Source organism: Pyxicephalus adspersus, chromosome 11 (assembly GCF_032062135.1).
Source record: "Pyxicephalus adspersus chromosome 11, UCB_Pads_2.0, whole genome shotgun sequence".
Lineage (NCBI taxonomy): Eukaryota > Metazoa > Chordata > Amphibia > Anura > Pyxicephalidae > Pyxicephalus > Pyxicephalus adspersus.
This window is the reverse complement of record NC_092868.1, coordinates 36,702,526-36,717,080: the sequence shown is the minus strand read 5'-3', so window position 1 is coordinate 36,717,080 and position 14,555 is coordinate 36,702,526.

Below are 14,555 nucleotides of genomic sequence, written 5' to 3'. Positions count from 1 at the left end.
CTGCAGGTGCCATCTAAATAATTCAGAATGGAGAACGGTTATATGAGAAATACCTTAAAAAATAAAAAGAGTCCTAGTCCAGGTCTGCAAATCTAAAGTACAGCTAAGATAAAAAATTTTTGCTTATCTACAAAATAAATGTTACTATCATATATTGTTATTTTTTCATCATAAAACACATTACATTCTGGAAAACAGAAGTAGGCACTTAGGCGCTGACAAATGTAAAAATACGACCTGCAGTTTTATAGATGGTTATCGTATTTAAGAAACATATTCTGTAATCTTTTTGCTTTTGTAGATTTGTAGCCTTTTCTTAAATGGTTTTCCTTTAAAAGAGCAAACCTCTCCTGCAAGTTTTAATCCAGACATCACTGGATATTCTATCCTTTTCTGCCATCTACTGATCTACAGAGGCATCCAAAACCCAACACAAATCCAAATCAAAGGACTGAATAGTTTTTTTTTTTTAAATAAACTCAGAAATAGGTTTTTGTTTATCATAATACCTAGACAGAAAGATTAGATGTATGTGCAGTTTCATCGGGTATTATTAACAGTTTCAAAGCTGCAGCTCAAGTTGGAAAATTTAGATTAAAAAACATTGGCGTAACATTATTGTTTTTTTTTTTTTTTGGTGAAAAAAAAAACACCAAATATGGTTTTCACAGTTTTAGGATCCTTACTTTGGGTAAATTTTAATCTATTTTTGTGTTCCATTTTTCTGTAATTGTGCTGTGCAGGCAAATATTTACACCTAATGCTGGGAAAAATGCTGGGATTTCAACAGTTGACAGTCACAAAAAACAGAAACACTTTTAGCAACATTGAGAAAATAATCACTTTCCCAAAAACACTTTTTCCCAAGTTACCTTTCCCCTAAGTACTTTCCCTTTGCAGCAAGCACTATCTGCCCTTGTGTATTGGGTCTGTTTATTGCCCTGTTTTTTTTAGGTATTTTAAAAATTTTAAACACAAAATCCAAAATATAGTAAAAACATAAATAATTAGTACCAATTGTTTCAACAACAGTAAATATGAACAAAAAACAAAAATAGTAGGGAAAAAGGAAAGAAAACATCAAGTGTGCAAATAATTGAACACTATAGTATTTTGGTTCAACCAGAAAAAAACTGAAAAACAAATTAACACTGATCGTATCATGTGATTCTCATACTATAGAATGAATTATAAAGCAAGTTAAATATTTAAATGATTCCAGGATGTTGAATTGTTCTGGTGCCCTAAAAACATGGGAAATAATATCATACCAACTGTCAAAAAATTGCATTACAAGTTAGTCATCGCCATGTTTGGCCTCAAACAGATCCCTGTAAAAAAACGATCAAGGAGATCTGAAGTCAAAATAGCTCAGATCCAAGTCAGAACTATCTGGCCACCACTATCACCAGTATCCTAACAGGAAGGTTCTTGTTAAGACATTCCCTGATTTGGGGTAACAACGCTCTGTACCTGCCTCCATATTTGCTCTTCTGCATTTGTACGCTTTTGTATGTGGTTACAGTAGAAACTATAAGCAGTTGTGCTGATGTTTATTGTACAAGCATATTTCATCATTTTCACTTATAGAAAGCTGGTCCAAAACAATGTGACTGCTGCTGGAACCCATGCAGTCTTTTGTAAAATGGGATAACTATGCAAACGGATATTGAATAGTGCATACCCCTTAGAGACTCCCCCAGTAAAAGACCCCCAAATGAAAAACCCCCACAATGACAAACTCCTGGTGACTCAACACAGAGTTCAATAATAGACCAGGAGTTCAGAGCTCAATTTTAGACCAATCAGTGACATACCTACTGTGCAGAAGTGAGTGCTAAGCACAGACCTTAGTGAAAGGACCCCGGTGTAGACCTCGGTGATACACACCTTAGTTACAGACTAAGGGAGGTTAGGAGGACATTTGAGGTATACATGTGGACATTGTTCATGCCAGTTCTTACATTTCATGAATTCTTTGTAAAAGGATTAGAGTGGGATATATGTGTATGTGTATATGTATACACACACACACACACACATATATATATATATATATATATATATATATATATATATATAATCCTTTTATATCCTCTAATACTTTTATTTATATATATTTATAATATATTTTGTTCTATCTGTTAATCATGTTAGAAATGCTGACCTCTGTTCCTGTGACATCTCAAAATGGTCAGGTAGTCATCCTAGTTCTTATATTGAACTGCAGAATGAATAAGTCAGCAGAACTGACATTACTCATTACATTACTCGACATCACTGACGTCACAAACAGGACCTGGGAGTACATTTGACAACACTTCTGAGAGAGACATTTATTCTACTAATTTTCCTAATCTGCACATTCTGGGCCAATATCTGCTGCCAATAAGACTTGCACTAGGAGTAACACAACCATTTATTAAGTCTACAAATCAGGAAGAAATGCATGCATATGTAATACAGAAATTTAGTTGTCCTCATGTAGAGTATTTTTTTAGACGTTAATTGATATGTATTTGATTGTATGTATTAAATTAGACAGTTTACAGTTATTCGCAGTAGCTTGCAGTTCAGGACAAACTCCAGGGACACAGTTTTGGTTTAAGCCGAACTTTCATAATTCACTATATTGAATGTATGTAATCAGCAGGGTCACAATGGCCAATAAAAGATGCTATGTCATGTGTTAGCCTGCTTACGTTTTAACAGGGGTAGACATACAGGAAATTCCCCTATTAAAGTAGACTTTAAAATCCATTATTCACTTTCGCCACCAACTTCTACATTGCTTGTGGGCAAGAAAATGTTTCCTTTAGCATCGGGACTCCTAATGCTGAGGGATGGTATGGAGCTTTGTATGATACAGGAAATAGGGACACATGATCTCTGTTTTCTTGCCACCCATGCTTCATACCTCAATAAAGTTCTGTTGAAAAGATAAAGGTAACTCCATTCCCTAAACAAAAAAAAAAAGAAATACCATGAACAGCTTTCAGGGATCTCCCAATCATAAGGATCTGTTTATTTTCAGTATTGCCTTCTAAGCCACATAAAAAAGACCTTCCCTTCTCTCTCCCTGGCAAACTGGCAAATTTTGAGGGGGATAGTACAAGTCTTTTTATGGTCACACCCAGCCCCACATGTTTTTTTTTAACAGTACTTTTACTAAAAGACCAAAAAATGGGCAGAATTCTTCCATAAACTTCAATGTGGTTTAAGGCTAAGTTTGAGTTTGGCGAATATCAAAAAACTAACCTGATCTACCAACTTGCCCTTCACCAGTCGTTACAAACTGTACTAATGTTTATATGCTGCAATTGTATATTGTTGGAAGGATAATATTGTGTAGGGCAGCTTCAAGCATGAGAATGGTTTTATTAGTAGAAATATCTGCTCCCACTCTGTCTTAGGAAGAGAAGTGCAAGCATTCCAAACATTCTGGTCATAGCCAAAGACCATTCGAACATACATAGCTCTGATATTAGAATGGAATCTTTGAACTATAATTCTAGAAATTTTTTTTTTTTTTTTTGGATGGAGTGGGAAGAATTAGAACTTTGGTCATCTGTGCCATCTGTGCCTCTGTCATGCAGTGGTGGTAATCTAACATTTAAACATTAGCAAAAATTGGGTTATCTGATTAATGTGGATCATCACTGGACTTCATAACTGATATGGATTTACATAATTAGATTCACTACATTACAGAGGACAGTAAAATTATTTATTAAAGGCACTTTGGGCTTTCACCCATCCAACATACTACCAAATTTGTATTTAGAGGACTGGATGTGGGGAAGAATTGGGGAAGAGGCCATTGTACTTTAACATTTTGAGGACAAGCGTATTTTGCAAAATAGGGAGGTTTCCTCTCTCCTGCCTTTAAATTTACCCACCATGGTAGAGGAATGTGGCCCGACATGGTACTTTAAGATGAAATGCCTTTCCTAGCCACACAGGTGGTGTCTGGGTAGAATTTATGGGGAAACTCCACAATGTGACCACTAAACATTTGAGTTTAGTTGAAGACTAAAAAAGACAAAGCATGTCAACCAGTATAGGACCTATATTAGTAGCTATATATAGTGGAGAATTTTGACAAATATTATAGAAATGCACTCGTTAGTATAATGCAATTTGGTGTAATGCAATACAATCTAATTCAAGACTACAAATTCTGTATGTCCTGAAAAGTTATACTGTTATAGTTAAAGAATTTGTTATTAAATAGAAAACAAGCTCTGACATATGAAAGCCATTGCTCAGGTTCAATAGTATTTTTTCTGTTTTAAAAATGCACCTATATCTTATTTTTTAAAAAACCATTCTTCAGTGCACACCCTATTTCTGAGTGTGTGTGTAAGGGGGGGGGGGGGGGGGTGTATGGCTACATTTAATGAATGCAGGAATAATATAAAGGTCGGCAGGGAATTACATTTCATCCATTGCTGTATTCCATTTCACAACCTGATCCAAGTGTCCTAGATGATATTTTGACAGTGAGATTTCTTTTAGGGGCCTCTATCTGTCTTTATTATGAAATAAGAAATGTATTAGCAGAATTGCAATGCTATTTTGGCCACAAATTTAACGTGAATATTTGCCTCCTAGTGCAGTGATTCGTCCTTGTTATTATTAAGGTTTACATAAACTTTAAACGATTACATAAAAAAGGCAGCATCTCAAAATTTCACTTTACATTTAGTTTTAAAACTATTAATATTATGTTATGTATTCAGGCAAAGAATTCCTAAATCCTAAATATGAATGAACTTTAGAAATCTTCTGCTTTCTTCTAAACTTTTTCTGACCATTTTCCAGGTTGAAGTCATTGCTCTACTTTCCTTATTTCAACTAACACAACTAAAACTAAATAATATAAAAATAGATCTTGCTAATAACCAAACTCTTGTACCATTGTATTCTTAGTGGAAATCCCAGACAAACCTTCTCACTATATGTCCTATTACCTGACTTTGATATGACCCAGCTCTCTTGTGCCCTAACCCAATTTAATTTGTAAGAGTAATTTGTCAAGTTCTTGTATATGAAAGGTACTGTATAACATTCAACTGAACTGCCAGCATAATAAAAAAAAAATATCAGTCTTTCTCCAGGGAACCCAATCCTGACAAACTGAAAGACGCTCACCATGAAGAAAGGCACAAAGCTCAGATGAAGTTTTCTGTCAGCATTGACACAATGGTAGGCAGTTGTTAAATGCAAATTTCAGTTCCACCTTTATCTAAAATGCCATTTTCCAAGTACCCCCACACCTAAACTTTAGATATGTATCTTTCACTGTTGATGATGCAAAGTAGATGCAGTTGGAAGGAAGCTAACATAAATTATTTTAGAAACTCTTATAAAAAGGTTACATCTTTCCAAAATTGACATTTTAGCTTTGAGTGAACACCAGCAGGTTCAAACTTGAGTAACTCACTGGGTTTGTATATGTTCAAAGGAGACATAAGTGGATCATAAGTGTTGTCAAACATTTCTCAAAAGCAGAATTTACATAATTGTAGCTATTTGGTTTAGTAGTACTGACCTGAAAACCTCTTTTAATCACCTGTTTTACAAAGAACTTCCCTTATTTTGCTGTGATCTGGCACAAGGACAAAATGTAAAAAAGCATATACAGTATATGATAAAAATGAAGGCAAGCTCCATTACTACCGGAAAGCGCCCAAGTGTAGCTAGATTAGTATAGCTCAGCATGTGAAGGCACTGAAAGCTGCTGTATGGCTATTTGCCTGCCCTTTATTCCTGGCTCTATTTCATGTTTTTTAGATGCCAAACTCCCTTCAAATTGTTTGAAGTTATTTTTGGATTTAAGATACACTAGAACAAAGCCTGCATGTTTGGAATATACCCAAGGTTTGCATAACTAGGTGACAAGGACCTGTCAGGTGCTGAAGATATGAAAAACATCTTTTCTGAGCCTTTGAATTTCATTTTCACTCAACTCTTTCTACTTTCATGTCAAATTCCCCAGGAATATAAAATGATTCCCTTTAGTTCCAGAGGAATCATTATTGCACAGAATCATAACCTATGTCGCTGAAAAAGACCTGACATTTAAATTATTGGAATGCTCAATCTGTGTCACACTACTACACAAATTCTAGAGCTGCATCGCAGCACAACTTGACCATATCCTTTCAATATCTGTCTAATATAAACAAGCCAAATAGTGGACCCTCTATACGATGGAGGGATGTCAGCCTTTGGGAGTCTGAGATGTACAAAGTAGCCCACAAAGAGATATAGACCTTACTGGTCGGTGTACCAGGTTGTGGTCTTGAGATAAACTGTGCAGATGGCCGTTGACAAGGGATAGAATCAGATCAACCAGAGCTTAGTTCAGATCTTCGACCATCTTGATTGGCCTGGCAGGAATAATGTACGTAGAACTTTTTTCAGGCTCAGTAACCCTGAGGGGCACCTGGCATATCCCACCAGGGCCAAACATAGAGAGGTACAAAGTGTGGAGCTCCACAAGGGCCCCAGGCCATCTTCAGCCAACAAAGGCCACCACATCCAGGACTGATACTTCATCATTAATTGCAATTCTCAGGGGACAACCCTTTAGGAAAACCCTCCACCCCCTCTGCAGACATTGAAAGAGTAAAAGAATCTCTCATAGAGCTAAGCAGACAGAGGGACCAGACAATGTAGCTAAGCACAGGAACTTTTGTTTGTGGGCTTTGCTGTTTTTATATGATGCTTGAAAATCATCCACAAGTAGAACATCTGGACATTTAGGATTAATTGCGGGGTTCTGACTATTCATCTTACCTGTCCGGATTACCTACTTGTGGTTGTGTGCTTCTGTGTCAATGAGTGGGGGATGTTCAGGTGGGCAGTGTTTGGATGTGGTCCAGACATAAGGTGGGAGCATGGGGGAGGTGGATATTAGGGTTGGCAGAGCATAGGGACAGGACATGGGAATGGATGGTCAGGTGGCCCCCATGTCAGTTTTGCATAGGGGCTCACTGTTGGCTTCCGGCACTGTATCACAGCATTAAACGCTGAGCTGTTTTTTGTTTTTTTTTAACAGACAGGTAGGTATGTTAACGAGCAGCTAAATCTCAGAGACCCTCCTGGGTCTGGAACAGGGGTCAGCAACCTTTACTATCAAAAGAGCCATTTTGCCTCCTCTTCCACTAAAGAAAAATAGTCTGGAGCCGCAAAACATAACACAGTTTATAAACTTTTAAAAGTTTTAATATTTTTTTAATTTTACCTGTTACAACAAGTGTGCATGTGTAGGCCTACTTAGAAATAAATTAAACACTGAACTATGCCCCTAGAAGCCTCCAGCTTCTAACGTATCATCCTGTTACATTAGCTGGAGGCTTCTAACGTAACAGGGTAGATTTTTTTGATGGGCAGAGTTCTATATGTTCTGACGATGCCTTAGCGATGAAATTTTAAGGGGTGTTAGCCACAGGTGTCCCTCATTTGCAGCTTTAATTTTGTTCACCTGTACCACCCAATCTTGAGTAATTGGGGTTCAGGTGCTAGAAGCCTCCAGCAATGTGTAACAGGGTGGATTATTTTGATGGGCAGAGTTCTTTATTTTTTGACGATGCCTTAGCGATTCAATTGTAGGTGGTGTTAGCCATAAGTGTCCCCCACTTGCACCTCCATTTTGGTAACCTGTACCGCCTCCCCCCCGTTCCAGAGAAATTGGGGTTCAGATGCTAGATGCTTTCAGCAATGTGTAACAGGGTAGATTTTTTTGATAGGCAGAGTTTTTATGAATTTTTAGGAGGTGTTAGCCACAGGTGTCCCGTACTTGCACCTCAAATTTTTTTCACCTGTACCTCCGTTTCCAGATAAATTGGGGTTTAGGTGCTAGAAGCCTCCAACAATGTGTAACAGGGTAGGGGTTTTTTGATGGGTGGAGTTTTTAGGAGGTGTTAGCCACAGGTGTCCCCCAATTTGCACCTCTAATTTTGTTCACCTGTACCCCCTTCCTGTTCCAGAGAAATTGGGGTTCAGGTGCCTCCAGCAATGTGTAACGGTAGATTTTTTTGATGGGCAGAGTTCTTTAAGTTCTGATGATAGCCTAACAATTAAATTTTAGGGGGTGTTAGTCACAGGTGTCCTCCATTTGCACCTACATTTTTGGTTTTGTACATCTCCCCATTCCAGAGGAATTGGGGTTCAAAAGAGGGGGATGTCATTGTACACACCCATTTGTACACGCCCCGTGGTAGATTTATTTCACTGGTAGATTTTTTTCATTAGAACACTGAATAGGGAATCCCCCTCCTCCACAGTGTCTTGGGAGGAAGGGGATCCCCCATCAGAGATCTCCCCGCGGCAGCCGAAGGGAGCCACAACAAGGAAGCTGAAGAGCCGCATGCGGCTCCAGAGCCGCAGGTTGCAGACCCCTGGTCTGGAACAAAGAAGGCTGTGGCCTTCAAGAGACTACAAGCTGGAAAAACTAGAAGTAACACATCAGATACAATGTGTGGCATTATAAATAAGTATAGATTGTAAATCACAAAATGTACATCACATCATACACATACATTATTTATTATAATGTACAGTATTTATTTGCAGTAAGTAGCTTGAAATAATTTTATTCATTGTCACTAGGAAGTGTCCAGTCTTGGCCAGGCAGGAATAATGTAACTCCCATGCATGCACACAAGAGTTTATTCAATCCCAGTAGCCCTGGATACCAAGCATATACTGGCAGGGCCAGACATAGGGATGTGCAAAGTTTGCAGATTCACAAGGGCAATCATTTTAGAATTATAGTTAGAGATGAACATAAACACTTAGCATCTACTCATTATGGTGTATTAGTGTGCCACCATCTTCTGGAAAGCCACACAGTAACACACCCTATGCCTTTAGTGTAGGTAGACTATGATGCAGCTATAAGAGAACCTTTAATAATGGAAATATAATGGAAATACTGCTAAATACTACCTACATAGAAAATTAGAAAATGAAGTAGAAAAAGCATGTTTTTTCTAGGTTAGTGGTTCAAGCTAGGATTAGGCTTCAGGACTGTAAAGCACAAATTGGCAAAGCCAGCTTCACAATGTTATTTTTATGCGTTGTATTCATGTAGGGCCTTTAAGCATGCCTTATTGTGTTGATTTATCTTACTTCAGATAATGCAGTAACTAGCTATTTGCCTTGCATTTCATTATGCAGTATTGTTGAAATTAGTCATTCTAATTCACCAATGCCAGCACATTGGATGAAATAAGCTCAAGGCAAATTACCAATTACAATATCATCTGATCTAACAGGGGCATACATCAATCTAACAAGAATGTTCTTCTGTACAGAACCTGAGCAGTCAAGCATGGATCTGAAAGCTTAGAGCCTGATTAATTAGATGGTCTGGTATCTCAAGGTTCTGTACCTGATAATTAACTATAGGTTTAATGAAAATTTATCCTTGTGCCACATTCTGGGGAAAAGAAGACCTGTCAGTGCAAATAAATTTGTTTAAAACTATGTGCACTTAGCCGGCATTTACAGTTTTCTACAGGTAGTCCCTGGGTTACTAGATAGGGACTGTAGGTTAGTTCTTAAGTTGAATTTGTATGTAAGATGGGAACATTGCATTAAAAAAATGCAATTAGGACAGACATTTGTCTCAACACATTATTAGGCAGGGTGGTGTCAGTTACTGTATAAAATCCTCACTGTGAGTTAATCACAAACAAAGCAAAAAAAAAAAAACTTTGTGAAGCCTAGACATTCAATAACTTCTGGAGCAAGCTGTGCTTTGATATGCAAAAAGAAAGATTTGCAGAGTTTGTCTTGGTCATTAAAGAGTTACCTGGTGTTACAGATCAGATCCTAAGATCACCCACAACTTCAGCTGTGTTTAGCAAAAGATCTCTTCTGCAAGTCAAGCAAACAGCCCCCTCCCCTTCCAGGCCTCCATCCTGCACACGAGCAAGCAGGGAAGCCGTTCATATCTAGGAGTTGTCTGTATGTCGGATGTCTTCAACCCGAGGACTACCTGTAATTAAATGCTATGGTATATTTTTGACACCCAGACGAGTTGCTGGGTTAAAGCAGAACTTTAATTACTGTGGAAGAATCCTCAATACCTCCACAATCCAAAAAAAGTGTGTCAATCTCACTGTACATGCGCCGAAGGAATAGTCAGTGGCTTCTGGGATATGTGACATCAGTATCCCAGGAGGTAGCTAGTTTCCTATTCAGTCTTTGCTGCCACAGCCTCCCCTTAAAAACCTATTTAAAAAGAAATTTAAAATAAGACATATTTTACATGTTATGAAAGTGCTAGCCACCCTTTTATAAAATGTTAAAAATCATGATGGGTTGCTTTATGTAGAAAAACATCTTCAAAATATAGTCCGAATAAATACAACTAGAAATGCAAGGTTGGAAAAGAGGTTTTAGGTTTGGGAAGACTTCCCCTTTGTTGTTGCAGACTTACACTGGAAGATAATATAGGTTCTCAACTGGGGACATGAGTGTCATATCACTTCCCTATTCTCCACTAAAAAAAGTTTTGGTTATTGGTGTCTGTGTCTTTGTGGTAAAAATGCCGTTAATGCCGTCCATTTCTTCATCTGCTGGGCTTTATGATTTCCAGGACACCCTGTTGTAGTGCTGCTCAACCCTTTTAACATGGGGGAACCCACAAAATAACTTTCAGGTCTTCAGGATAACCCAATATATTATTACTATATCCACAATTTACAGAACAATATTGAGGAAGTCAGTAGAGTCAGTAGGCCAGTGGGAAGGCTAACTGGCCAGAAATGTAGGAGGCTAACCTAAGGCTTACAGATCAAAAAGATTATTGGAATCTGTTAAACAGACTTGAGAGTCACAAAGTGCTCACTGCTCAAGGAACCCTGCAACCTCTGAAGGGATCTTAGGATTCCATGATATCCTGGTTGTAAAACACTGCCCTGGAGTAAAGCTGTATGCTGGTACTAACAGGAGGTTGATCAACTTTAACATCCCCACAAGTACAGTTTGCCACATGTACAGAAACATTTTACATATAGAGAACTATTTACTTTGTAGATGTAGAAAAAAGTAGAAAACAAAGGAGCTTATATTAGACTTAATTGCCTGCTTTTATATTAAGGTGCCAATTCCAACATCAACGGGTATAGTACAGCACTTTGAAAAAATACCAATTCTGCATTTGCAAATCAAGTCTGGAGTTCTGAACCAATCCAACCAGATTTAACTCATGTCAGAATGTTGTTCTCACAAGCACCCAATTCACAAAGCTCTCTCAAAGCAACTCAAGCAAAAAAAGTCATTTTTTGCTTACACCTGCTGCAAGCTAGTAATGCTTTGCAGAAACCCATTGTTGCAGCTGGCATGATGTATCCCATCATCGCAAATATGTAAGCCCTGCACATACAACAAAATCTCCTATGGCTTAAGAGCTGTAAACATGAAGCCAAAGGTCACGCTGGTATAAGACGACTTGCCTATCTCAACTGGTGCATGTTTAATGGGGAGTTGAGGGGGTCAGTTTGCTTTCCTTTGGCTTCATTTAAAACCTTTATTTCCATCATGATGGTTTGTTTAATAAATATATCTACCATTGGCCCAGTCAAATCCCTAAGCAAGGTTATCTATATGAGACAGCTAAATTAACTAGTAAGCTTGTTCACCCCTACCCAGGATAAGCAATTTAATGAGCTGCAGTAATAAACCATTAGTGTTAGTTGGAATTAATGTTTCTGCAAAACAGCATCCAGTTCTTGTGTTCCTCACAATTACTTATATACTAAAGAGATCCTTTATTATTGTTCTCAGTGAATACACATTGACAGTTTTTTCACATACTGATTTCATTAGTGCATGTACAGTTTATCTATTACAGTTATACATAAGCAAAACATACATAAATATTTCTTTCGGGGAGTATAACTAGGTCAGTGGAAGTCAATAATAAAAGGAAATATGTATTTGTGCTTTTAATATTTGACAAAAAGTGATTGTTAGTGTGTAAATTAAAAAATGTAACTTACAACACTATTGTTACCCTCTATAGATTTAAATATATTTTAAAGAATCATCCTCTTACTTTGAACATTACCATGATATCATTGTGTCACATGGTTTTGTGGAAGAGCACCTATGTAGTAAAAAATGTAACTCAAAAACTCAAAAATTAGAAATGAAATATTGCAGAATATAGGGAAAAACACACAATAAATTGCACCTTTAAACTTGATCTCTTCCACTACTATCCCTCCTACTAACTGATTACTGACATTACAAAACAAAAGCATGGTATGATTGCTTCTTATTGTCTGTCCAGTGGGGTCCTTTGATGATCCAGAAGAGGAGTTTGCAGCAGTGACATCGGTGATCAGGGACTGTTGGGGACAGGAGGGCACAGACATATTTGCAAAACTGGATTGCAGTCCCTGACACATGGAATAAATGACATTAGCAATAGACCCAGATGGTGTATGATAAGTAATGTTTTTCCTTTACATGTAGGGTCAAGTCAAGAATGTATTTTTGATCTGCAAGGTAATACTGTAAAAACATAGATTTGCATTTTCATAGTTATTTGCTCCAAAATGTATTCACTTTGTTACAAAGGATGTGATAAGGATATTGCTACTGCAAACTAAATATTATGAATAAATATAGATCACAGAGATTTGTAACTTGTTTTTACTGAAATAAATACAGCATTGCTTTGTGGCTTTGTTTTTCTATTGTGTCCTCTACGCTCTGTCTCATAAAGCAATGTACAGTAGATTGCTTCTAATAAGTGTTAACTTACTACACTGAAAGTAAATAAATATTTATCATATGTCACCAATTTAATTGTTACCAATGTCACACTTGACAAAGTAGCTTGAGCCTAAAATCATAAGCTGTCGATTTCAGAAGATTTTTCCAAACTTCTGTGCTTAGTCAGACTAAGGTTTCTGTAATACTGTATTCTGGCAGGAGCAAAGCAGAAATAAAACTACAAGTAGTCCCCAGGTTACATACAAGATAGGGACGGGGGGTTTGTTCTTAAGTTGAATTTGTATGTAAGTCAGAACAGGTACATTATTTTAATAAATGCAATTAGGACAGATGTTTGTCTCAATATGCAATATGCAAAAAGAAACAACTGCAGAGTTTGTCTTGGTCATTAAAGAATTACAAGATGCTACAGATCAGCTCTTAAGATCACCCACAACTTCATCTGTGTTTAGCAAAAGATTTCTTCTGCAAGTCATGCAAACCGCCCCTCCCCCCTTCAAGCCTCCGTTCTGCGGAGCAGGGAAGCTCTGTTCGTATCTAGGAGGCGTCCGTATGTTGGATGTCCTTAAGGCGGGGACTACCTGTAAATCTTATAAAATTGAAATTAATGTTTTAGATTCCAAAGGCCAAAACATAAAAAAAACATCTATCCAGAGATAATCATTTGTAGATAGGTTGGCTAATTTATCAGTGAACTTATATGATGCTGTGGTTTATGTCTAAGTTTAAGTCTTTATATACATAACCACAAGGTAATTGCTTTTACTGTATGTGTATTAAAGGCAATAGTATAAAAAAGAAAGAACATATATAGTTACATAGTTAGAATGAAAAATACATCAGTCCATCAAGCTCAACCATTAGGGAAATAAACATACTAGAAACCAGCATCCTTTAGAAAAAAACCTTACAGACGTAGTTGATACAGAGGAAGGCAAAAAAACCCAAAAATGATATAGAAGGATTTTCACTTTCCCCGATCCAAATCCCTCTGTCCCCCCCCCCCCCCCCTTTTTTTTTTTTTAGCGGATAAATATACCTCTATAAAAATGAATTATTTTAAATGTGTTACTTTATAGCCCTAATTTATTCTCTAGGGAGGAAGCTGAAAGAAGCCTGATTGTGAAAAAAGCTTTTGTTGGTTTAACCAATAATTTTTTCGTCATTTTTTTATGGTATACAAAATAGGAGGGTAGCAGGGGTGTGTTATTTGGCTACACACAGAACTTTGAGCTGAAACATTGTTTATCTTCACTATTTCTATATGTTGAGATATACAGAACCCTCCGGATCCCCCAACAGTTTTTCAAGTTTCCTTCCAGGGCTCCTCATATTGCAGCCAATCCCAGTCCTAAAGCTCCCTAGCTCCCTCCACACATTTCAGTGTGAGAAGTGTATGATAATATACAAATATCCTGTGCTGTATAACCGTGGCAACAATTTCTCCACATAAGTCCCAATCATATACACAGAAGTAATTGCATGCAATGTGTGACTCAAACAAAATGATTGCACAAATATCTTCAAATATTCTCAAACAGATAAGCATGAATATATGCCCTTCTAATACATCCGTGCAAATAGCATCCTCCATGGGAATATTAGACATGGGGGATATGTTAATTCTTCTATATTTAGCTTGTGCATTAAAAAATTGAAGAAATACTCAACAACAATAGATATATTTCTTTTATATTACTTTTAACCTCCTGAGCGTTACACTGAGGTCTAGATTTCTGTACCAAAAGTGATCCATCGTTTTTCATGAAATTTTTTTTTTAAATTGTAGACCT